We start from the raw sequence: 25875 nt of genomic DNA, 5'->3' as shown, positions 1-25875 counted from the left end.
TTTAATATTGTAATAATGTAGATTTGTGATTATTATGCATTTGCATGCAGATTTTCATGGTGACTCGGAGCACATCCCTACATTTATAACTTAATTTCCTATATTATTGCATATATATTTTGGGATGAACTCATTAATGCAAACTAAAAAAAAAAGTAGGTCTTTTTAGTCATTTTGCTTTTATTATAAATGGCTGAAAGCTTTGCTCGTATTTTTAGACCAGTCTAAACAAGTGAATAAACAAAAGACAACTGTAATTCACGGATGGATTAATTTAAAATAATAATGTAATTACAAATCATGGCAGATTTGTCTGAGGTAATTGGGATGCAAACTGGTACAAATTTTGCTTTACTGAAACAAAACTTGTTTAGACGAATCACCAACTTTAGTAGGGGCTGTTTTCCATTTTTCCAATTCCCCTATATAAGGGGTTGGCAAAGTAACATTGTCTCAAAATTAATGGGTGCCTGTACAAATGGGTGTAAGGACAGGGAAGCCTGAACATCTGGACCTAACTAGACACTATTTTGGCAAGCAGTATGCCCAGCAAGAATAGAATTGGGTATGCAGAATCATGACACTAGCAGGGCTTTTAATCAGTTAATTTCTCCACTCTGGAAAGAGGCTGGTTGCTTGCCTGATAACAACCTTCAAACTGCATTAGAAAACCTCGCCTGAAATTCAGTGGGGCAAAGGGAGGTAGGTCTTTCTCCAGAAATAAACTTTGTTCCCATTAATTGGAGCAGACATTTGTACAATCCTGCGAGCATCCTGCTTCAAATAGGAGAGCTCTCTTCCAGGCGTATCAAAAATTTGAAGAGGATGAAATGGTTTTCGCTAAATACCTGTGTTGTGAAAATAAACTTCCCAGAGAAAGTGACACAAGGTTTGGGTGTTCTTCATTTTTCTGGTTTGTCTCAAAGTAAAAGTAGTTGGAGGAACGTCTCTTCCACTTCTTATCTGTTAAATCTCAGCTCCTCAAATCAAACTGGCATCACAACAGAGTTCTTGGTCTCCTCCAGGTTAGCTGTAGCTGGCAGGTCGGATTTCAATTGCTGGCGTGGCAGGCAGGCACATGCAATAGGAACTAGGAGAACAGGCCTGGTCCAAATCTTCAGACGTGGAAGTCTAAAACTAGGGACTGGAATATATAACTTACTGCTATCCTTTCACATCATTCTTCAGTGCATGCGGATGCCCTTCCTTCCAGTGTAGTTTTTGGTGCCTGCTTGTACTTTCAAATGTATTCCTCTAAATTAACAACATACAAGACACAATGAGATTTAGTCCCTTCTCCTTCATCTTTCCTCGCTCCGTGGACCTAAGAGTTGATTTGAAAAATGAAAGCTTGATTTAGACAGTAAAGAGAGCAGCCGGGATTCTGCGGTAGAGGATGGTCTCTCTAGGTTTTGCAGCAGAATGACTACTCGTATAGGTAAATTAGATTCTGTCCTGAAACCCACTGAAGCCATTTTGATCCAAGTCTTTTGTAAATCCAGTCTCCAGCTAAGAAGCACTTTGGCAGCTGACTCTACTAGAAGCAGTAAAAGTATCAAAACACAAAGGTGGTTTCATCAGCAGGAGAAGTTCACAAATCTGTACCCGTGCCTTGCTGAGAGCAAGCAATAGCTCGACACAGGGGACCCAGAAGATTGGTTTAGCTGTTATTTTGTTTTATAGTGGGCCACCAGCATAAAATTAAGGATGTCTTTTATGCTGTGGCATTAGATCTTAAATGATCTCAGGCATTATTTTGCACATAGCAAGCACCATAGAATATAAAAGTATCATTATCTCAGTAAGTCCTCGATGCAACGTGTAATTCCTGCTTGTCATGAAGATACCTAAAGTTGTTTCAGATACCAGATGATTTATAATCAGATGATTGTTTTCATTACTATATGTTCCTGATGTTACTTATACAGATATGATAGGTGGGTGTACATAAAATTAGAAGTAAGCCTGCTGAAAAGCACTGATAAGCGTTACATGCATGAGTAACACATGTTCATGAGTAATTTTCTCTGATGAAAGAAATTGCGACTAAACTTTTGTAATGCAGAGGATGAAGCTGCTCTAGCCTCTCGACTTTTCCAGCATCACAGAGGTTAGAACTTGGAAGAGCCCAGTTCCTCTCTTATATTTACCTGATGGGTTTTGAATTTAAGTAAGTTACCTATTTGCCCAGAGAATGTCAGAATTGCTGTAATATTTTAAACTGGGGGAGGTGGTGTGGAGTCCCGCAGCCTCTCTTGTTAGTGCTGTTTCTCATGCTGTAAAAAAGTTGAGTTTGGCCCAGTGGCAAGGCAGGACTCCAGCTGGGTGGCTGCCATGCTCTCCGTGGCAACGCATGGCAGTGCTTCCATCAGAGAAATTAAGAAGAATGCTCTCCCTTCCCCTGACCTCGTACACAGAGACGGAAATACACAATTACCCGATGGCCAGGATCCTTTCCTGAGGAGGGCAGGGGGCATTCGGTTCAACTTCATTCAGCAGGAAGATAGGATTGCAACGAGGTGCCAGTCAGTAGGGCGAGAGGTAAAAATGCCTATCCCAGTTCCTCTGTTGCAACTTCAGTGCATCGTGTCCTTTGCTTTGCTCGCAGTATGTGAGAAGGAAATGTTTAATTTCAGGTCACTTGGAAGGCCTCTTTTGACACAAAATCATTTGTTGTTGCTACTTTGTTCCTTCAGTTGAAGCAAAAAAAAAAAATCACCTTCCGTTTTCTTGCAATTTTTTTTCCATTTGTAGTTGTCTGTGGGACCGTGTCATTTCTGCATGAGGCAGGGGTATGTTCTCTTGTGCACAGACCAACGTTTCCCAGCCTATTCTTAAGGAAGGCATTCCTCAAAAATCATTTGAGTAAGGAGGTATTTATGTATTGTCCATCTCCTCTAGTGCTCGCAAATGCATGATTCATGGCCACTAGTTGTTCTTCTCATAGTGGGGAAGGTTTATTGGCCATAATCCTGGAAGTCCCCCGTGTGTCAAATGATCACTGATTGTATTGGAAAAGGATGCTTCAGTGACAGCAGGCAGCCCCTGGGTGGAAAGAGATGTCCCTTGTCCCCGAGCAATAACCGGTACGGATGATTGAGACTTGTTGATAGACCTCCATGGAAGTCTTACCTAGTAGTCGGGGCTTAGCAGTGTCTGACTTGGTGAAGGATCCTTCAGTATGGGATGCTTAAACTTGATTTGTTACTCTCATCAAGGAAGGCATAAAGGTAGGCAAAACCTGAACATGCCTTGAGGCCCGGTCAGATGCAGTTTTACCACAACCTCCATCTTATGGGGGGACGGGAAACAAAGAAAAGGCTGCTAGAATTTACAAAATATAATTATTGACTAATTTCTTCATCAGTGAGATCTGTAAGAAATCAGTGATGTCTCTCCTGAGAGATTAGTGGTGTCACCTCACATGTCCTCAGGGTGTCAAATGGTATAAAACATTCACTTTGAAAGTACTGCACCGTGATAAGCTTCAGCTCCCAAGGGATGCATTGTGTGTACATTTTGTTATATGTAATGACACACTAAAAGGGCAGTGAAGCTGTTAAGGGAACGCTGCATGTCTAAAAAGAACTTATTTTTCTTTCAACCAATAAAAGAAAGAAAGAGTCTCTCAGAAAAGCAGTTAAAATAATATCATTTAAATGTAACAAGTGATAAAATACTAGAGAGAATTCACCTGTCAGATGAAGAAATTTGAAACATGAGGCCTTCTGTGTAACATACACATTTCAAATTGGACCATTTTCCTGGTAAAGCAATAGACCTCTTCAAAAAGCTTTTAAAACAGTTGATGTATATACAAAATTTTAAGGCTGACACAACCAGCATAATGGCAACAATTATTTAAAACAGTAGATTTGAAGAATAAAGCATAAAATGTAGTCATTTCATGTAGTCATTCTAGACAATGTATGAGATGCTGAGAGATTCAGCAAGACCAAAGTTGGATGTGAGACTCTGGGAGTTTTTCAGCAAAGGTGATTTTGTAGTAAAACAGTTCAGTGCATATAAAAAATATCCCTAGAGCTGTCTACAATGCTAACAACAATATTTTGAAATTAAGCTAAAAAAGACTCATGTTCCCTTCAACAAAATTCCACATGGACATATTAAAAAATTCTGTATGGCCTCAGTGCACCAGGGCCCATTTTCCAGTAGAAATACTTTACCTACAAAAGATATGGAAATGTATGTGAGTGTTTTCTTTTATTTCTAATGCCAAAGTAGTTGCTTTCCCTAAACTTGACACAGAATGAAATTTGAGGATATGAAGTCCCAGTCAGCAAGGTGACAGAACAATTGGGCAAATGTGTTTCCGATGAACTTTAAATGTGAAATTCAAATTGGACAAATAATTCATTTGATGTTACTCAGAAATAAACAAGGACTCACAAAAAAATAGAGAATTGAATTGGATAGAATGGTGCAGTTGTATCTTCTATTACCTCAGTACTAGCCATCAATCACTGTCAGTTAATTATCATTAAGATGGCATAAAAAAAGGCCCTTGTGGGAGCTGGATAGTCTGTGAGCTTCGTTCTTTCATTAAAAACAAGATAAACAATATAAGCCTTCTTGTTGGGTTTTGGTTGTTTTGGGTTTTTTTTCATTTAGGTCTTTTTATATACAAGGAAATGATGTGAAAAGGTGAATCTTGAAATGAATAATTGTGCTGACAGTTACCATATGGATTGCAGAGAAGCAGTAGAACAAGGGATTCAAAATTAAAGTTGTTATTTGTCAGGAAGAGTTTAAAGATTTTTAATTTTTCTTTTTTTCTTTTTTTTCCTGAAAACCAGTAGGATTGCCCTTTCTAAGGTGCAAAACTTGTGGGATTTTTAAAAGAAATACTCACTTCTTAATTAACTGTGCTGTTTTTAAGCCTCTAGGGTTTATATTTTTCTGTTCGACATCTAGTGTGGAAACTTTCTTTTTAAAAAAAAGGATAAAAGCTAAAGTCGCGTGAATCCAAAAGGTGAGTTTCCAAGAGAACACGAGCCAGCATGAAATTCAGTATGAGTTGTGAATACAGAAATTTTCAGAGCTTCCGAGCTGATCCGAGGGGCTCATGAGCACTTGGCTGATGGCAGGAAGAGGAATGCGATAGTGGACAGGAGCAGCTGCTATTTCCAGGGTGTTTCCCTGCACTGCTGAGTAGCAGTTCACACTCTTAAAAGTGCTGAGGTTTATTGATAGTGCTCATCAGCATCACAAACAGGGGCTGGTACCCGAGCTCTGTGCAATTTCTGCCTTTGATATAAAATTGGTTCTGAGTCAGCTCATGCTTGCTCAGCCTGAGGATCACAAGGCTCTCCTGGCTGAGCTCTTGCTCTGCAGAAGGCGGCTACAGAGGTTAGACTAAGCCCTTATGAATTTTTCACATCTCTAAATAATTATTTATCATGGAAAAATGTATGTGTTATGTACAGAACTTTTTGTTTGTTTGGGGGGGATTTGGGTTTGGTTTTGGAAGTGAGGCTTCCTTGTTAACATTTTTCCCCCCTCAAAGGGCAGAAGAAGCGCCTTATGAACAAGAACAATTTAAAGGCTGAAGCCTTCAGGGCCAAAGGCCTCTCTGTTCAGCAAAATAATAATAATAATAATAATAATAATAATAATTTTTAAAAAAACCTTACACTTTGAATTAACCACGTTTTGGCCAATTGCCCAAATAAACCTCAGAGCTGGGAGTCATGTAAATGCAAGTGTTTCCACCCAGATGTCAAAGAAGCAAAAAGCCTGTAAATGACACAGCCTCCAACCAAAATGAAGTCTTTAGCATTGGTGAGCAATGGTTTCTAATGAGGAGGAATGAATGACTTAAAATAGAGCAGAGCTGCCCAGTTCAGGGCTCTTCAGGGTGAATACAGCCAAACAGGACAATCCATCTGCTCCTTGTCAACCTCCTTCTCCTGGGAAAGCCTCTTTGCCTGCACAGATCCAGACTGCAGGCAGCACGTAGTGTGTGATGGGCAGCCGGGTGGTCGCAGGGTAGAGACCTGTGTTCAGATCAGGTCGGGTAACTCACATTGTCCGTGCACCCCATTTTGCTTTATTTGGTGTTTTCTGATGTGTCAGGAAAGATGGTACTCTGGATAAAACCTCATCAAGTAAGCGACTTTCTACTCTTGAGTCTTTGCTCCCTCTGTCACGTGTTGAGTTTCTTCATTCCGATTTAGCTAGTGGAGAAGGAAGATCCTCCAGCGCAGACTGTATTTTGCGAGGTTGGGTCAATGTTAGCATGTCTGTAAACTAGTAGAAGGGGGAATTAGGCCATAGCAGAAAGGGACAGTGCATCTTGAAAGAAAACTAAGACAGAAACCCTAACCTCTTCTAATTTACATATGGTGACATTTTGCAGAAATATTGTAACATTAGCAGTGGCATAATGAAATTCTGCCTATCAGCCGTGGAAGGAATAATGTTACTGTAAAGGTAACCTGTCCACAGTTTGTTATCAAGAAAATATTCATGGCGAGAAACATACATTTACCAATGAGTGTTAAGAACAGTATTTTTTCCTTACATTTTTTTTCTCATGGGCTATCCATCTTCCCCTCCAGATTTACTGCATGATCACTCCCTTTACATGCTAATTATGTGCAGCTCTGGTGAATTTGTTAGTAGTGACACTTTGGGCACCCAGTGGGACTGCAACTCATTATGTGGCAATGTCCAGATATATCAGATATTATTAGCTGTCATTAATCTGCTGTGGAAACATTGAGCGCACAGCCAGGAGAGAGACCAGGAAATAGAGTAAAAATGAAGTCTGCAGCCGCCCTGGCCCCCAGAAGGTCAGAGGGCAAATCAGCAGGGGAGAAGAATACACCTTAAAATGGCCAGTGCTTAACAGCAGATTTTTAACCCATTAGAAACCAACGTTTCCAAGAAGAGGAAAGACAAAAAGAAATGATACTGTTTGTAATGTCCGTACAGCTACGCTTTACTGGAGGAAACGGGGATGCAGTCTCTCAAACTACTGCTTTCTAAAGCAGTTTCGTAGAACTGCATCTCAGCGATAAAAGCGTGTGAAGAGGAGGAAGAGTGAACAACACGCGGTATCTGTCTCAATGTGGATAGCGCCCAAGCATAAAGCTTTGAAATTAGGCACGCGTAACTCAGAATGGGATTAGGCCTCCCCTCCATTTGAAGGTCATATTTTATAGAACCAGCCCTGGCAGTAAAGAAAATCCTGCAGGAATGAAGAGCTTGTTCTCGCTGTTCATCCAGACCTGTAATTTGCCTGTATAAGCGCAGGCGTTTGCCTCCAGACTGCAGACACAGTGCTGATCAGCCTCTGCTATGCGGCTTAAAAACAAAAATCCCAATAGGTTGCATTTTTGGCATCGATACTGAAAAATAGTCACTTGTAAGAGTTATGCATATCTGTGCTTGTGCAGCATTAATTACAGGGCTTGGAGCACAGACATAAAAACAAAAGAAAGATTCTTCCCAGAAAACTCTGCAGTCTTTCCGATCTCCAAGATGACAGGCAGAGTACTGCCCAGGAGTGTAGGAAGTCGTATCTTCGTTCTTTACATCAGCTAATGAGGCTGGAAGAAAGCAGGCAGGCTTTAAGGCAGACAGGGTCTTCTCTGGTCTGAAACAGAAACAGAAAACACCAAAGTAGAGGCTAGGAATCTCCGAGTTTAGTGGTGATGTATTAACTAGACAATTTGCAGAGCAGGGGAAAGGTGATGGGTTGGTTAGTCTGTGTGCGTTGGTAACTTATGGGTGACTTTTGCTACTGTCAAGGGGCAACCTGGAAATTCAGTGACCTTAAAAAAAAAAAAGTAAATAATGAGATAGGGGGATTAAAGGTAGGAAAGACTACCTTTTATCAAAGAAAGTAAAAATAATCTTTTGTTTCTGTGGTCGCAAGGACCTATGCTCCTTTATCTAGAAGTTGCAGTGCTTTAGTTAGGAGGTTTATACAAAAACTAAAGGAAGGAAATCACTCTAAAATTCTTCAACAATGACAGCTTATACTTGTCTGGGGAAGCTGGAGTGAAGTTCTTCAGCCAGTTGCTTGGAAATGTCCAAGTGAGCTACCCATCTGAGTTTCCTGAAGGAATTTGGGAAGTACTGGTTTTATTCCCATTAAAGGGGTCTAATTTAATGCTTCGCAATTTTTCACACACTATGACCTTTGTGTGATCTAATCTTATCCTAGTGAGGATAACAGGAAAAAAAAATGGCCTGATGTTTTATTTATGGACCTGTTTTCAGTTAGACTCTGATAAACCCATGCAAAAACAACAACCGTGGGCTCAGTTTTAGGTTGTCTTAAATTCTGCGCAATCCCATGAAAGGGAAAGCAATGTTAGTATTTGGTGAAACAGCTCCCATGAATACTTCCTAAACTAACAGTCATTCAGGAACTCAAGTTCTAGGAAGAGATTTAGAAGTCATTTTGGAGGCATTGTGGGGTTTGCAGAAATACCCAGAAGTGTTACGGAATACAGTGTTAGCCATGGGGCAGGTGGCAAGTACCCAGGGAAATAAAGAAGCAGCCCTTTTATCATTGGTCTTGAACCTTTGCAATTTTGGTGTTACAGGAGGGTTTGTTTATTTTTATGTGAGAACAATGCAATATCAAAGAAAAGTTACAGTCTAATGGCATTAATGTGGACAAAAAAAATCACGAAAGCCATTCGGACTGCTGTATGAATACATTCAATAGATCAGTCATAGATTCTTTTATAGTCTTTTTCTAGTGTTTATGAAATTTTACAAATATGGCATGTCTTGTCCCTTTTCCAGGGGAGGGGAATAAAAACTCATTCCAGTTTCTTTTTCCTTTGAGTGCTTCGAAGAACTAAAAATGAGGTGAATACTGTTTTACTGTTAGGTTAATGAGTTACAGGTCAGACTTATAGTGGAAAAATTACAGCCAGCCTCCATGGTGCTGCGTTTGCCAAATTTGCATTGATGAAACTATTATGTCAGGCTCACTTTTTTTTTTCATGGAGGAACATGTTTGCTATTTGCCCATCAAGATTATGCTGTCTTTTCAGTGCCTGTGTTGCTCCTTATGATCCTGCAGGCACTTATTTTCACATTTAACATGATACGCATGAGTAACCCTTTTTCAACTGGTGGAACTAGTCAGGTGTAAAACTCAGATGTATGTACTCTGTAGGGCTGGGGCATGAGCAAATTCCACAGAACACAGAAGTGTGTTACGTTTTACAGAAGTCTGCCTCATTTCTTATTCCATTGTTCGTAGCAAGTTGAGTAGTTAGGTTTTATCCAGATAAACCTGTATCAGCAATGCTAATGAGGATATCTGCACAGCTGCCTTTGGTCTTTATTGTACCAAAAATGGTGTCTTAAATATTAAGTTCAGTCTTTTAAAAGATGGCTGTTCAATAGATATACTCAGAATTGTTTTCAAAGTAAATTCCTAGAGATAGGTTTAAAATCATTGTAAGTTGTAACGTAATGGCAGGAGAAGGCCATCCCCTTGAATTTGGAGTGTGGAGAGAGCCAATGAACAGAAGCGCTGGGTTGCTCTTTTGCTTGTGACTTGGAAAGTTAGGAAGTATAGTGTAAAAGCTCTAACAGCAATTTTACCTTCCTGGACAAGCATGAATGAATACCTTTAGGAATATCCTAATACATTTGCTTTTTTTTCATGATCTGCTTTGTAAAAGCTAATCATAGTTACAGATTTATAGTGTATAATGTGTGCAAACTTAGTTTTAATTAAGACTATATTCAGATTTCTGAAAGTTAAGAAGCGACGTCAGCTCTGAACTGATGTATTTGCTTAGGAGTTGCTTTGCTGTGTGAGCTATTAGATCAGCTGCAATATTCTCAGAGGCTGTGGGAGGGCCTTGCCTCCCGAATTTTAGGATCATGATAGTCAGTATCTGATTCTGCATTTCCTCTGCAAATGACTGCAAGTGGCAGGGCTCTATCACAGCTCTGCTTTCCTTACCTCATGCAGCACTTTATAGCATGCAACATTGCCAGCACAGTAGGTGGTAAGCGCCATAAATCACCCTACCTGATGCAAAGGGTAATCAATATTTAGGGTGATTCACTGTTTTTGTGATGTTTACAGGGAAAAAATGGAAGGACAGATGACTTAAGGTTTAGATTCATTGCAGCTCTCCTGATGTTCCTGGTCATTTATTCATTATCATCATCGCTCATTTAGGTGACTTAGGTTCTTGCAGAGTAAGGTACTAGTTAGCATCAGTGAAGAGGGAAGAATCCAACCTGAAATTACCGAGCTGTGAGTTGTCATTAACATTTTATTTAAAAGGATTCTGGTGCAGCTGAGACAGGAACAAGAAAATGCAACCAGAACAGTAACATTACCAAAACTCAGGGCAATGTTTCAAGACTATTTCTTGAAAAAATCTAAAGATTTCTACTATATTTTCCAAAGTCACAGATGTTGATATTTTTTATAATTAGTAGTATTTTTATTTCATTAGGACTAGAAGAATGGAAATCAGAGCCCTTTTGCTTTTGTTGTAGCTAGAAAAAAGGTAGGAGTTTTCTGAACGCCAGAAAAATATTACTTAAATGGATAAAACAGATTAAAGAGAGACTGTTGAAAGTGCATGGAATGATGAACATTTGAGAATTTGTGTTTCACTGCCACAAATGGTTGCAGAAATTGGGTTGCACATGTCTATCCATGTGTCTATGTGTTTATATGTGCTGAAAGTGCATACTGTTGGGTCAAGGGTGAGTAACAATTCCACAAGTCTCCACTAGGCAGTTGTAACTGTTCATTTCAGATGCAAACAAATTATTTCACAACAAAATACAGATAAACAAACCTTAAATTCACTTTAATTTCTTTTAATGAGGAGTTACATTATGCAGTACCAAAACATAATAATTCCCTAGATTTATTGTAATCTGTTTCTAAACGCATCAGGTGTTTACTGAGGTTTTGTTTTCTTAAAAGCATTGTGGCTACACATTCAACTTTTGAACCTTGCTCTGCAGAGTGTTGTAGAATCAACTGCCTCTGGAAAAAAAAACCACAAAAAACCCAAAAAACAACAAGCAACCAACCAAAGAAAAATGCAAAAAGACGGCTGAGGTTTTTTCAGGGGAAAAAAAATGAGAGATTCACAGGGAATTTTGCTGTTCCCCTTAACAAAGCCAAGGTTCTGCCCTGGTGGCCTGGACCTGGATCCAGTATAATGCTGTGTTAGGTGGATGCCTCTTCTGGGTGTGTTAAAGATCCTAGTGATCTCTCGCACTTTCTTCCTCCTCTACGCACCTGAATCTACCCTTGACAGTGAATTTTGACGGCGTCCCTTTTGAACAGGTTTATATGATTGCTTCCATCCACAGGTTACTTTATTCAAGTGGATTTGCCACAGAGCACTTGCCCATTAACAATCTCTTCTGCAGCCTGCTTCAAAATCTGCTTATGGTTATGGCCAGATAAAAGCATGTGAGGTCAGTTTGGTAGAGCAGAGACAAATACTTTAACATAAGGTTTTCTATTCTGTGCAAGCAGCTAATAAAAGTGCCCGCAGGTGTTGAGAATTATCCTTCTCTTGGAGATTTCTTTACAATCTGAACCTAATCTTGGCAAAAAGCTTTGGCAAGGATATCTGGCACATTAATTAAATGACTTTCCCTCCCCCACAGGTCTTATGCTGTAACTTTGATTAACCACCTCTGTGCCCAGGAAACGAACTGCTGGATAGGCATTATCAGTTTTGCAGGTGTATGGATGTTAGAGATAACATGGGATTCCTCCTTTATCTGGATGGATGCTCCTTACTGTTTCAACGCTGCACAGCTTTTCCCCTAGCTACAGCTACAGGGATCCTGCAGGCATGTTACGAGATTTTAGGATGAGGACCTTTTCATTCAATATGTATCTCTGGATGGCCTCTGCTGAGAAGTTTCAGATCCTTAGGGGGAAATGCCTGACTCCTCCAGAGCTCCCCCTCTATTTAAATGGCTTTTCCTTTCTGCAGTATCACAGCTGTGACACATCAAAGCCAGTAGCTGGTGTGGCAGGACATGCATTCCCAAATCAGCCTCAGTGACGAAAGGTGATTTGCAGTGACAGGTTTCATATCTTATGGTGTCATTTTCATGAATGACTTGGCTAATTAAATTTAATGTGGAACAAGAGCTTGCTTACATTCTGTCAGGCTTAAGATGTTCTTACTCACACCTTACTTAAGGAACAATTCCTACTGTTGAATAAGGGCTCCAGGATTTAGCCCTCTGTTAGCAGTCTTCCATAAACCCTTTGTTTTCCTAGCATGTTAAAAACCAAGGCTTAATGGGTTCATGATGACATCAGTTATCAAGATTTGTGTGGTGTTGGCAGATGTTGAATTTTCAGTGGAAAACCATTAAACAGATTTGCGTCAGGGCAAGTTTCACAACATGCACGTATTATACCGGTGGTTACATGTGTTGACTTCAGCTTTATTTATTACAAAGGAAAACAGGCCTGTACTTATACAACAACAGCAATGAGAAATTAATCTTCCCAATACGAAAATCAGTCTTGTCTTGTTAAAGGTACTCAAAGTTACATATTGAACATGCTGAGCTTGCAAAAACTATGTCTGCAACTTTCAGATTTAATAAATCTAAAATTAAATATATATAAAAAAAAAAAAAAGATTTTTGGGTACCTTTATTTTTGGACATCCAGTGTAAAGAAGGCAAAATTTCAAAAAGTGTTGAATGGCTATTCTTTGACAACCATTCTTTCCAAAACATCTCAAGGTAAGTACATGTTTATTTTCACACCTGATTAGATTTTCACTTTTGGATGCTGATTGCCCATCAGTTCAGAACACATCAATTCTGTACTAGGTCTAATATTCTTCAACATTAAGAAGTTCCTTTTTGTCTGCAAAGTTTGCCCAGCAGAATCGTCTAGAGCAGTGATGGTGTCCAGGGCTGCATGTGATGCAATAAGTGTGTAAGAAACATATGCCAAACATTGAAACCAAATACATAGGGAGAAATTCTTTTTCAAATAAAAGCAAGATCCAACATAGCAAAAAAACTAAGCCCCACAACAAACCAAAATGATAACAACAAAAATCAAAGGAGAACAGTTCCGTTTTGTGTATATGTATGTGTGTATATAGTAACTTGAAATGAGATGATTTTAGTCGCTGCAATGTTTGGTTCATACATTAATTAGGACTTCAGTTTGGAGATGTACTCGTGCAGCGCACCGAAACAAAAATATATTGTGTCTCACTTTCTATTTAACTGTAAACGTGTTGGAGACTTTGTATTTTCTTGGAAACTAAACTTCGCTCAGTTGTTATGAATTACTTCATGTTCTGCTTATGCATCAGGAGGCATCTAATCATGGTCCTTCTTGTTAGAAGCTACCAGTAAAGTTGTTCTTATAAAGCACCTTTTCCCCCCTGAAGTTTGTTCTGAGTCTTTGCTTGTCAGTGCTGCTGCTAAGGCATGAAGTTTTCTGAATGTCAAAATTTATTCTGACAGTAACTACAAGGTTTCAAGGGGTAAATCAATTATTTTTCAGTCGTATGGTACACTACATAGAGAATCATTAGAACAAGTGGGGATATTGCACATCTGTGTGTTTAAATGTAAATAATTAAAAAAGAAAGGAGAAAACGTTCTAACTTTCTCATGAAGAAGCACTTGATTTTCTTTTTTTTTTTTTTAAGACACTTTGAGGAAACTTTGCTTTTGAAATATGCAAATTTATAAAAATTGAAATGCTTTGCAATATTGCTTTTATTCAGAAAATCTAAAAAAAAAATTTCATACTGAAATATTGCTTCGATATTTGGGGATTCAAACACATTTTTAATTTTTGACAGCCTTTCACTTTATTTTCTTCCCATTTGTCTTATTTAACATTATAGCTACACAAAATAAGAGCAACGTGTTTTGAACAAGTAATGGCATTTTCCTTCAGAGGCAACTCCACTATTTTAGGTTTTGCTCCAGTTTGGAACAGAGCCAAATTTTTCCATCTTGCAGTCCTGTATAAAACAATTCTTTGACTTCAAGGGAGCTCTATTTTTCATCAGGCAAACAAACAAAAAAAATTCCTTTACTGCGTGCATGCAAAACCACTGTTTCTTAATCAGCAGCAACCTTTCCAGTACATGAAACCAACCACCGACAAAAAAGACAGGGCAGAAGATAAGCTTGGAATTAGGACCTCAGTTTTCACCAGCTAAAGAACAGATGATCATCCACAGATGCGAGTGTGCAAAAGAAAACATTCCCTCCCAAACTTTTCAAGGAAAAAACAAATGATGAAATGTTGGATAATTATGATTTCATGAGTTACGTGATCTCCTAATTATTACAAATGGGTAAATAGAAAGACTCTGATTATTTACACTGCTGACCTGCCCCAGTTTTTTGCCATTCATTATAGTCAGTAATGTTTATAGCGAAATTTTTCCTAACAATAACATTTATAATATTTTAATGTGTGTGTATGGAGGGAAATAGCACATGAAAGAATTTCAGTGCAAATAAACCTCGACCGATTTACATTTGGAACTCTACTGTATTATTTTAGGACCCCAGTCCTCAAAACACTTATGGTTAACTTTATTCACACAATTCCAATGGGACAACTCATGTGCATAAAGCTAAGTCTTTTTTTTAAAGAAGAGTTTTCTTGTACGCTTTCCCATCCCACCCTTCACTTCCCGACATGCATGTGCACGGGGCAGAATAGATGTGTCTAAGCAGATTCCTGAACACACTGAACTGCCTTTTCATTCTCTGGAGCACGTAATTTTAATGAAATAACTATATAGGGTTTTGTGTATGGATGAATGTACAGATATTTGCACAAGTATTAATTAATTTATTCCGTGGACACCAAGTAATTATCTATTTTGCTGCAAGGGCAATTTGCTGCCATACTAAGCAGAAGGCATTCTTTTACCAAACAAAACAAGCACAGCAGCATTTTCAGCCATGTGCTGAAATGTGTGATCAGTATTAAAATGTGTTAAGCATGGCATCATTATTCTAAAACCAGCCACAGAGATATAAAATGCGCTGTGATACTGCAAACTGAGCACAGTTTGATTGTAGGACACCCGGGTAGAGGGTTTTTGTATTAGAATATACATCGCATCTATAATGCCTTCTTCTCTAAAATGTAATTAGGTTTTTTTATGAACTGGTAAAATATAGTACATAAAGGACTCAGGGGATTTCCATATAGCCACATTTATTCCCACACGTCTTTCCAAATCATAAATGGTTGTCTTCCTTAGAAATGGATTAGGACAAATTGCATTAGGACACGATTGTGAATCTGATTAAGGTGGAACCATGATCAGGTTTTTTCTTTTGGGCAACCATGTTTTCTTATAACACCCAGAAGACAAAAAAGCCTTTGGCAAGATGTTTCAAAGGCCTTTCTCATATGCACATAAAAGCAGTTTTCATGCTAATTCAAAAATTGGTCCACACCTATAATTTCTTTATATAGCCAAGACAAAGCTTTGGGCAAAATTTTGCAGTAGTATATATTTCAGATACAGACTTGTGGTTTCAGTAAAAGCTCGTAAAAAGGAATTTCCATGCATAATTTCCTTAAGGAGAAGACTCTGAAGGCAAGCTGCAAGAGAGGCGCAAGATCAGGCATTGATTCCAAATCGGTTCAGAGAGCAGAATGCTGAGAACAAAACCATCCCCAGTGGAAAACTGATTTAATATACTGAATAAATACCTTTTCAAATGAACGCACTCTTAGAAAGGCCCCAGCACCTCCTCTTTTTGTGTTAGAGTCTGACCTAAACCGAGCGCACTGCATGACATTAACTTGGAAGGAAACTAGCACATATATGTCTGTCGATGGGCAGAACTGCAAATATTTGGAAAAAACAAAACTTGGCAAAAAGGGCTGTTACTTTCTTCCCCACTCCCCACCCATTTATTTTTTTTTTAAATAGTATTCTCAATGCCATAAAGCTAAAGGGAACTTAATTGCAGCATTGTTTTCTCTGTGTTGGTGTCAAATCTGTTGGTGCTCTGTTGCTACTCAACAGAAAACCAGACTGGAGGAGGCGGGGAAACCCATCTTTCTTTGCCTCCTTATAGCTCCATTGCATATGAATGTTTTGATTTCTCGAACGAACGTGGAGGATTCAGCTGAGAAGTAGGACTCCACTGAGTTAGGAACTGAAAGTCTGTATGAAGAAAGAAGGTCCCTGTCTCCAAGGGCTAGCGTTTGGCCTATGAAAATAAAGAGAATAGGTGGGTCTCATGAATAAATTTTGGAAGCCCAAGGAGCTCCATAACCTTTGTGCTTAGTATAGTACGTATCAGTGATGTTATAGTGCCTGAGTAACTGCAGCCATCTGCTGTATTGCTAGCCTTGATGGTTTTTACAATTTTTTCCCAGTTTAGGCCAAGATTCAGTGAAGTTTATTTTAAATTGTGTTTGACCTGATATTAGCATTGTTTTGGCAAATGTAAGTAAGAATCTGAATCCTTCATGTGTCTCATGCAGGCAAAGACCAGACAAAATAAGAACAGATCTGAACTCTGGTCCAAATTTCAGGGTATACCCATCTGAAGTAGATTCTTCCTGAGGCTGGAAAACATCTAGTTATCTCTTGTCAGTTGTTGGCAACTCACTCTGGTTTCATGCAGAAGCTGAGGGCCTGACACAAATGTGGTTGGAAGCTTGAGCTAGTGACCCAGCAAGTGAATCCTCACCTTTTTTCAGGCTGGCAATCCTTGGGTACCCCTCCAGACTTTGCATGTTTATATAAACTGAGTGTCTGATAACGTTATGAATCAGTAACGTTAGTTTATAGCCCAGTTTCCATAATGACCAAACAAATGCAAAAACTTTTTTGTCTTTCTCTTCCCTTGGCATTTCCAAGTGGATTTGCTCACACCTGGGACTGTCAAGACATCTAGAGGAAGGTCCCATTCAGAGGGACTGAAAACCAGCAGTGGTGGGGCACTTTTCTGGATTTCTTGGCCAAGCTGGGACTCAGTTCTGAAATATAAGTATGCATGTCCTCCCTTGGACGCTTCAAAGTAGAGGTTCACCTACATTTCACAACAGTAATTTCCAGCTGAAACAGGAAAGGTGCAAAACCCCTACCCTCATGTTCCCCAAACCTGCTCTTTTACAGTGCCCTTTACAAGAGAACATCTTGGCCCACGCCAATACAGTTGTGGCTTGTTGTAGAGTTCAGGTCTTACTAAAATTGTTAGGAAACACAAAGTAAAAAATGATTATAGTGAATTGGGATATAATTGTGTTAGTCAGAAATAAAACAAACTAGAAGGGGGGAAAGAAAAGGTTTGCCAAAACTGGCACACAAAGTTTTCTTATCTATTGGAGTTTGTCTCAGGTTTGTTCATCCAGTTTATTTATAGATGTATAAAAAGAGAGTGAGCGAGAGAGATGTGTACACACACATATATGCATATAAAGAAGAAAATGTTAAGATCAGAAATCCAAAATCTAAAATTAAATTATTGCAGGATGTAAGAGACGGAATCTCTTTGGCCAGTTCATGAGCTGGATAATCTACCTGTAATAGCAGCTTATTATTTTCAGAAAATTTAGTCCTCTTTTTCTCAGCAATAATTAGTCTTTTCAGTGAAAATTTTATTACTTTTTAGACACTTAAACATGCCTGTGAAAAGTAGAGCTGGCTGGGAAGTCAGGTGTTGAAAAATTTCTATGAAAACAATTCCTTTATATATATTTAAAAGTATATCCAGAGGTTTTCAGAATCTTCCCAGCTCAAAAGCTAACTGAACTATGTACTAAAATGGGGAAAAATTTTAGTTTGTGTTTGTTCCATTTATTTTTCATGACCATTTTAGCTTTTGTTTTAGATTGACAATGAACCATTTCAATAGAATCGGGCTCTTTTTTTTTTTTTTTTTTTGAAAGGGAATTTTTGTCTAAAATGTCAAATGAAAAAAATTTCAATTACATGTCATGTAAACAGTGTTCATATTTGATTTTCCCACAGATTCTCTGCTTGGAATGTTCCTTTGAGAATTAAATAGCTTATACAGTCAAAGTGGTTATCTAAATCATGCCGTTTTCTTATTTTCTCTGATTGGGTAAGGTTTTATAAACTGCTTTCACTTCTGCCTGAAGTAAGGCTTATTTGTTTCACAAAATTATTTTCATTTCATGAATGAATTAATCTGAGCTCCAGACATAAAATTTCACTCTCTTAACACTGTGCTCACATTAGTATTTGTGAGAAGTAACAAAGATGAAGTAAAATTCAGTGTTTCTTAAAAGTGTCATGTTTGAGTATTTTTGCTGTTCATTCACTGGTACCTTGCAGCTTGGCCATCACTGCAAATCTGTTCTTTAATTTCTCTACAAAAAGTGGCAAATTAGTCACCAGAAGGCCCTGCAATTCAAAGTATGTACAGAGAGTGATTGGAAAACCTGACTCCTGGTTGTAATTATTCATATGATTTACCTGCAGTCATGTCACTTTTATGGCACTTAAAGATATGCTATATCTATTTATTCAGCTAATCGTCCCAATCAATTTCTGTGACAAATTTACTTAAATCTGATAGGGTTGGGTGCTAGATTCTTAGCTAGCTTAAAGCTTTATGGAGTTATGTCAGATGGAAAATCTGGCCGGGGAGGGGGTAGAAATGGAACAGACCAGCATGATCCTTGGGACCTTTTTCCATTTTATATTATTCTGGTTATATTCCAAGTAATTTCTATTGAGGGAAATACCAGAAAGACTAACAGAGGCATAGAATAGTCCAGGCTGGAGGGGACTTGAGGAGGTCGTCCAGTCCAACTCCCACACACAGCTCCAGTCCTCAGCCCATCCAAATGGTCTTCAGCAAGACTCCAGTTTGTCCCTGTCTTTCTTGTACTGGAGGGCCAGAAAGTAGGCACAGTAAGAGACCTGCTTTTTCAAGGTCATTAGTCGCTATCTCTGACAACTACAGTAACATACAGGTGTTTTGGTTAGGTCTGACTTCAGACCATCTGAACTTTTTGCCATTAGAAAATTTTCCTAAGTTTTCTCTGATTTCTAGCTAAACATCAATAATTCGTAACATTGGAGAGCTCTTCCCTGTAGATATGTGTTTATATAAACATATATAGTTGCTTTATCCCCGCTAGATACTCCATACATGCACAACCCCACCTATTTGAGTCAAAGAGATCACAGGTGTCACTGAGGAAGACATAACGCTGTTAAAGGAGGCTGTGGAAGAATGTCTTGGAAGGCGGTAATCAGGGTGGCAGTTTCTCTCCTGCTCCAAACAAGGGATGGGTATGGCCTGTCTGACCACATACACAAGCCAATGCCTAAATTCATGAATGCACCACCCAGCATTCTCCTTTGCTGCCAGGTCAGCCTCACCACTAAGGAACTCTCCTCTCAGCATCTCAGGCTCTAAATTAATTATGTGGCAATGTCTCATACGAGTATCTGCACAATGGTGGATTTAGTACATCCCTTGAAATTGGGAATAGACCAAGAGAAAGCATCTTGGAAAGAAAACCGCGGTCCTGAAAGAAAAGCCTCAGATAGATGACCTGTAAACTTTGAAAGTGACTGGGAAGAAATCATTCTGCTAAATGACTGAGTGAAGGCCAATCACAAGTATTAAATTTAAGTGTGCATGTATACATGTATATGCATATATGTGCATGCACACATAGAATTTGATTCTTTCTTCATATTTCAGCGGTTGCAAAAACCACAGAAATTTAGATTATCAAGTACACTTTATTTAATCATCTTGCAATTCCAAAGTTAGATATCTCAAAACTTAAAAGATAAGGCACTAATGTGGGCCAGGCTGATAATATGATTAAGTACAAGAATTTAACTGAAGTGGTTCACATAATGTCTTACAGCTATAAATCGTTAGAAGCAGTGGAGTTTTCTGACAATACTGTTGTGGAATAATTATGGGATTAAAAAGCTGGAATAAGGTTATTTCAAAACCGGTGTAAGGTAATGTGAGCCAGAACTCTCAAAGTCCCTTAATAGGTGTTCTTAACTCAGTGTTAATACTTTATTTAACATAACGTGCTGTGCACTCTTTAAATTGTTAGCCTGCAACGGATGATTTATGTTACTCTTGCATCCAAACAAGAATTAATGCCTTTATCCTATTTGACTGGAATTGTTAAGCACTTTTGTTCTCAGATTTGTATCAGAATGATAACAAAAACATAAAATCAGCAAGCTTTTTAATGAACATGGAGTTAATTTGAAGTGCCCTGATTTACAGATATTAGAGTAATGCTCTCTTTCAAGTATTTACCGAGGTGTTAGAAAGTTTGTGTTCCCATTCAGCTCAAACAGTTAGTGTACTGCAGTTTCTTTGTTTCCAAAATATTGGCAAGTGGCAGTTAAGAAAGCTATTGAAGCCAAGTCCCTTTTTTTTTTCTTTACAAACAATGATATCTTTCATTATGTTTTGAGGGAATCTGAAGTGAATGCCACAGCTAATTCATCTGATCCTATTCAGATCTTGGTTTTGCACATTTCTATTGTTTTCCAGGCATCGCCTTTTCTCTTCCCCCCTCCCCCCAATAGTTTAGCTTACTTTTATGTATTTCATACCTGCATCATGGTTTACTCATCTGCTTTTATTGCTTTTATTGCTTGGTACAAGTGGATTTTGCTAGTGTAAAAGGCAGTCAGTGCAAGCACAGTCACTGATACTGTTACTTGTCAGTATTTCACTAAGAGGTATGCAATATTATGGTCACCTGTACAGAAGACTTTCACTCCATTTTGGTTTAACTGCTGGAACAAATGCATGCACTTTCCTTTCTTTACTGGTTATTGTCCCTATGTAGGTTTTGCTGGTAAGAGCAGCAGACACCATTGTCCGCTGTCCTGCTGCTGGTGGTGAGAGCTGTTCAAAGGAACTAAAGAATAGGTTCGTCAGAAGTTTGTTAACATTTTCAATTCTTATGAGCAAATCTTATGTCCAGAATTTTAAGAAAAGCTAAGCTGTTTTTATGATCTGGCATTTAAAGCAAGGGATATTTTCACCTTGGCATAGTTTTGACTTAGTGGAACATCTATTAAGATCTATGTGGAGCATTTAAGCAATGGCATGCTTACATACATTCTTCAAAAAAAAAAAAAAAGAAGAGGAGAAGAAATGTTAGCCAGTGAAAGCTTCACGTGCACACAAGTAAAAGGAGGAAAGTGGAAGTGAAAGTTCATGCCATGGCAATGAGAAATGACATTTCCTATGGGCACAGTAAAATGTAGAGCACCTACATGGAAAAATTCAGTGAGAACCATAAGATGCTATCACTGAAATTGTCCTGAGATAAGAATTAGAGAATATTTAAGGCTGGTGACATGAATACCAACAGAGAGTCTGGTGTTTTTCCAAGCCCTGTTAGAGCACTTCAGCTTCCCATGCTCTGCCAGCCTTGCCTAAACATTCACCAGAATGTGATTTTTGATGATTGTGAAGGTTGATAGCCCACCTCACTCTGAAATCGAGCAGGAGAGAGATTGGTGAAGATAAAGAGGAAGTACACAGTGTATTTGAATCTCCTACAATAGCTAATTTTAAAAATTAGCAGAGCTTTGGTCTGTTTGTATTTATAGTCTGATGTCCTTCCTTGCTGGATTGATTCTTTCAGTCCTAAAATATGTATTATTTATTTAACATGGCAGCACAGTGAGATTGCAATTACTAATTTAACCTGAATATCTGGGTTCAAGAGGATGTTTCTTATAAATCAATGCAAGTTGCTAGCAAATGTACAAAGCACTTTACATTAAAAGCATATGTATAAAGCTTATTGCTTCTTCCAAGTATGAAGGTCTTCAACTTGTTCAGTGGTTGTCTCCTTACTTCCTCTGCCTCAACCATTCTGAAATAGCTAAACCGCCAATTTGAGAGCCGAGAAATACGGGAGAGATGAAACTCCTCAGTTTTGTGTCCTTCAGTTGTTAAATGCATCATTTTATCTGCATGGGAAGAAATTAATTTGGAAAAAGATCTGATATTTTAGAACTACTGTATCTCCCACTGGCTTCATCTGGATGACTTAGCTCTCAAACTGGGCTTGCAAAACTCTGGCAGTCCATAAAGACTTTCTGTAAAACCCAAAGCTTTGTGGGGGAAGTCCTGGAACAAGCTAACAAATCATGCCATATATATGTTACATAAAAAAGCTCTGAAGCCCTGGAAGGATCAAGATCCGGAGATTCCATAAAGTCCCTTGAGACATTTACTTTTGCTATTGGTTGTACATGCAAAACAGTCGGAGACTCTGGAGATGAGAAGTAGAATGAAAGCCTGAGGAAATAGCATCCATTGCTGAAAATGTTACAATAAGTGACTTTGCCAAGGTCACGCAGGAAATGGGAGTCGGACTGTATAAATCCAAAGTTTTTAGTCATGCTAGCCCTCCGAAAGCAGCCCTTTCTTTTCTTTCAGCTGGAGCTGCCATAAACCACATTTATATTCTAGATGTTGTCCAAAAGAAAGGAGAAATGAATTTTCAAATTTTCTTTCTGTTGCATTGTCTGCTTATTACACACAGTGTTGTTGCACATAATGCCAGGATGTAAAATGATTCAGGGACTAATGTCTTCAGTCATAATGTGGGAAAACAGAGAAGCAGTTGGAGAGTAATTTCTCACACTGTTCTGCCATGGCAGTTCTTTCTGCTATGATTTAAGAAACTACAGGCAGTGGAAAAGGTTCCCTTTGAAAGTGTTTTAAATGTCAAATATAAGATTCATTTCTATACTGCTTTAATCCAAATGCCAGAGTTCTGAGCTAAGCTATCAATCTGACCAGGACTTCATGAGCTTTGCCTATCCATACAGCTATCTCTTGAACTGGAAGTCCTGATAACACCAATGTATAATATCAGCATATTTTTTAGGAAAAGATGACCATAATTTCTTTGTGAACATGTCCTGTGGCATCCTTAGGCTCGTTTACTAGGGCTGTTTGTGAGAGGGCCTTGGGTGCGTAGTAGCTGCACTGTGCCTTGGTGTTACACACCAGAGCAGTAGGCTGGGAAGCCAAGGCTATGGGAAGGAAGAAACCCCGGAATTATTCAGGCAGTGGGAGAAAATCGGTAGGGTCAAGGATACTTCCTGGAGAGATGCTGAGTCTAGAACTGATCATTGCTGTCATCAGAGATGGCCTCTGCCACAGGGACCCTGGAGGCGACTCTGCTGCCCTATCATCTGCTGATGCTCTGCTTGAAAAGAGCAAGTCTCTGAGAAAACAGGTGAGCTCTGCCTGTGAGGATGGGTCTGTTATTGAACAGTCTCTGTTCAGTCATTGCAAAGGAATATGTACCCTCCCCGTGCTGAAAAATATATGCCCTCCTCCAGCTCAAAGTATGACTATTCCCAGCTTTTAGCCAAGTGGTCCTAGTTTCCCTTTTGATACTAGATTTTTTTCCTTCAGGAGAAATTTACAGTCTCTCCCATTTTTGTCATATTTTTCAGTCCTTTAATTTTGTGATTCTTAAAATTTTCAAATTATCTGCCCCATCCTTTAAGTATGGACATCAAAGTATATTTCAGTAGCAATTTCCTCATTACCAGATGTAGAGATAATATCACCTATTTGCTTCTCCATGATGTTGTCCTGTCTGTGCCATCGAGTTAGTGCAGTTAGCCACTGCAGTACAATAAGGTCCCACTCCCCAAAGTGTCCAGCGTCCTTTCTTTGGAGCTACTGTTTCCCATCTCACGGAAAGGCTACCTTCTTTGATAGGAATTTCCTGAAAGCTGTTCCTGTGAAGTTTTGGACCTACTCAGAATTATTTTTTGCAAGACATGATCTTGTACTTCTTACATTTCAACGGAGTGGAAACTTTGACAAGAGGACAATACCTTTGTGATCTGTGAGTAGTCCTGGAGCAAACAGCTCAACAGCATGAAGTAACTCGACCACAGAAATTGCCATCTGATGCTTACTTCTAGTAAAACTTAAAGGCTGTCCAACAGGAGAGGCCATGTTTTGTAACATAAAATAGAAAGATCACAAATCATTGGCAAGGCTGTCCAGACAAGCAGGGATCATTTACCTGAAATCTTTTTTTTTTTTTTTTTTTTTTTGAAACCAACAATCCACCTGACCTTATGATTTACCTAAATCATAATGAGTAGATTATGGTTAGTCAGCCAGTCTCCTTCCAGGAAAGGCTGCTCGCTCATGTTCTGTTGCAGCAAGGCAATTACGTTTTGTGGGAACCAAATTTTGAATCATCAAAGTGGCAACAGTAAGGAAACATCTCAACCACATCTCACTGTACCAGTTTGTCTCAATGCCCTTACATTCTGTTCTTCTGTTCCTTAGTACCCATCTTCTAGCATGAATGTCCAGGTATGATTGTTTCCAGAAATACTGCCAGGTAATGGTTATTTCCTAAGGCTAATGTTTGTTAGAGCGGACCGTGTAAAGCAAGCATAGAAACTTGTTTCAGAAGTGACCTTGATAGCGCTCACCTGCTGTCATTTACTATGTTCTGTCTCCCAATTATTTTGCCCATCCACCCCATACGTCTTGTAGTTGGGATGGGTATTATTTCCACACAGGCCAATTTGTTTCAGGTAAGCCAAGCTGTTTAGGTACTGGTTAATCAAAACTGAGGTTAGTCACTTCTTAGACTGAAATTACTTTGACCACACATGGGGCTTGCATTAGTTAAAATATTTTAAAACCCAAACTAGTGAAGTTAAAGTAGCTACAGTTTAAAATAGGGTCTACAGAGACTTGCGTCTAAATACTGAGCAGAATCTCTTTTTGCAGAAGACAGTGGGACCGGAAGACCAAAAAACACTCTAGGCAGGAGCAGATGTGCTTTGCATTAACCTGTGGAGGTAAAGTGAAAGAACCTTTGTTTTTCTTTAACAGGACTATACACGTACAACTATCTATAAAAAGCAGTCATACTCTTGGACAGCTAATACCATAGGTATTTGCTATTTTTCTCTAGTGAAATCAAATAAAAAAATAATTAAAGGTTCCCATCACCTTCAAGCTTTTTTTAATAAGCAACAAAATGCCTGTGCAAAAGTTCTACCTGGGCATGGTTAAAACAGGAAGGGAGGGATCAGGTTATTGCACAAGCTGTTTGAAGTTTTCTTCTGACCACAGTTAAATTCAAAGAGCCAGTCACTGACTATTATGCAGCATCTTTTCTTCATGGGAAATGTGTCATCCTTGAAAATTAGGATGTGAAATACTGGTCCTGTAGAATAACCCTGAACACTTCAGATGACTCCAGGAAGGTCAAATATTCATCCTGAGCAGCTAGAGTCATATTATAATGTCTCCAGTGCACAATTCAAGATTAGGCATTTGTTGAAGTTCTTAATTTTTGCAGATTTAGGTTTAGCACTTGCTTTTGGAAAGGAGTGTAATCTAGAGACTGATTTTTATGTGGGTTTTGGAGTAGGAACAGGAGATCTGGGAGTTGTGTTTTTTTGTTGTTGTCCTTGTTATGTTTGAATCAATGTTGATAAAAGTGAACAGACAGCTTACAGAGATCTGCATTCATAATATCTTGCTGCTAATCATGATCTCTTATAGGTATGTTTAACCTGGTATGAAACAAAAACACCAGCAATGCAAAGATTGTCACTGTCAAGCAAGTACGATAGTACATTTATGCTGCACTAAGATTTTTCTACTATCCTAGCTATCTAGTTTGAAAAGTTTTTTTCTCCCCCCCCTCCCCATTTCTGGTTTTTTTTCAATTCTTTAAGCAGGGAGTTCTGTAAAACTAAATACTTAGTGTACTTCTTCACTGCTGGCAGATGTGCCCTGTATGACTCAACATTCAATTCTTGTGGTCAACAGCAATTAAGACTTGAAGCATGCGAACTCTGGCAAGAT

The 25875-nt window shown here is 38.8% G+C and overlaps 1 long non-coding RNA gene across 1 annotated transcript in view; it reads right to left on the bottom strand.

Annotated features, from left to right (window-relative positions):
• Positions 1 to 4900: 4900 nt before the first annotated feature.
• LOC138690314 (uncharacterized) overlaps positions 4901 to 25875 on the bottom strand; it is a 35054-nt gene continuing 14079 nt past the window's right edge. The window contains exon 3 of the long non-coding RNA XR_011329139.1: positions 4901 to 7621. This is a non-coding gene — a long non-coding RNA (uncharacterized lncRNA). The remainder of the gene's footprint in view (positions 7622 to 25875) is intronic.

The sequence above is a fragment of the Haliaeetus albicilla genome, chromosome 21, assembly GCF_947461875.1.
Source record: "Haliaeetus albicilla chromosome 21, bHalAlb1.1, whole genome shotgun sequence".
Lineage (NCBI taxonomy): Eukaryota > Metazoa > Chordata > Aves > Accipitriformes > Accipitridae > Haliaeetus > Haliaeetus albicilla.
The sequence above is the reverse complement of the archived record's forward strand: the minus strand, read 5'-3'. Positions and strand labels throughout refer to the sequence as shown.